The following is a 1285-nucleotide window of genomic DNA, read 5'->3' on the forward strand; positions in this document are numbered from 1 at the left end:
GCCGCCAGCGGTGATTCCTAGTCTCCATCTAGCGAGGCTATTGTGTACTGGGCGCTTAATCACTTATTCATCCACCCGCCAGGCCGAGGACTCCCAGCTCCAGGGGGACTTGCTCCTTGCTTGCCCTCCCCCAAGTTTCTCCGAGGCGCTGGAAAGCGGGTGAGGACTGATTCGTGGAGACCCCTTTTTGCTCTCCGTCCTTGAGGACTCCCTCCCCTCCCCGCCCCATCAGTTGCAGAGTCTGAAATCTAAGTATTAAACTCGAGCTTTGATTCCCAAGAAACCAGGGCCTGTCTCCCTTCCGTGGTCCCGGTTCAGGGACCTCTCCCACCATAGCGCTGCGTCTTGGAAGGAGTTGCCTAGGGCCCCGGGGGAGGAAGATCTCTGCTTTTTCTCAACCATCTCAAACTCCTCTGTTTGAGGCAAGATTATCAACAAGTCGTCGCCAAGTAGAGCCCGGCATGTTTCGTTCAAACAAGCCGCCCCGGCCCGCAGGCCACACCGCAGGTACGTGAAGCCGCTCTGCTCTTCCAGTGGAAGCGCGTGGCCGGCGCTGGGACTGATGGACTGGCTTCCGGAAGGGCTCCCAGGGCACGGACCATCCCAGTTTAGGTACCAGGGGCTCAGGACAGAGCGGAGCTATCTGACACCACAGCTCATTCATGGAAGGGACATGTTCTTTGTTCCTTTGCCCTGTCTCTATGGGCCCTGAAGTCACCCCTTAAAACACACACTCTGTCTGCCCTGCACATGAGCTTTCAGACCAGTTTCCCAGTGGCCGCCTGTATGTGGAGGGCTGCCCTGAGGCTCTTTTCCATCTAAGCTCCGCAGAGACTCATCTGAGCCGGGGCGATGCTGGGGACAAGCATACATGGGCCCTGTTCCTTCCCTCCGGGAACTGGGGGTCTGATCTGGGAGACAGATAAGACCAGCGGAGGCTCCACTGTCCCCTGGATTTCCACTCCCCGCTGTGGTGTGAGAGAGGGACACCTGCGCTGTAAGGGGGACAGAGGAAGGAAGACTGGAGGGAGGGTCCCCAAAGGTTTCCAGGACCAGGTGACCTGCTGGGAGTCGGGGTATATTTCAAGTGTTGGGCAGAGAGGTGCAGATTCTTGTTCATTCGCTCGCTCATTCACTCTTTCATTCCATGCAGAGTGTCCGTGAGCACCTGCCAAGGGCCAGCATCGCATTGGCTGCTGGGTTCACCATAGTGGACAAATCAGGTCTTGTCGCTGCCCTGAGGGGGCCAGGCCTGAGGGAGGGGAGCTGGGAAGAAAACATGGGG

The sequence above is a fragment of the Myotis davidii genome, unplaced genomic scaffold, assembly GCF_000327345.1.
Source record: "Myotis davidii unplaced genomic scaffold, ASM32734v1 scaffold1703, whole genome shotgun sequence".
Taxonomy (NCBI): domain Eukaryota; kingdom Metazoa; phylum Chordata; class Mammalia; order Chiroptera; family Vespertilionidae; genus Myotis; species Myotis davidii.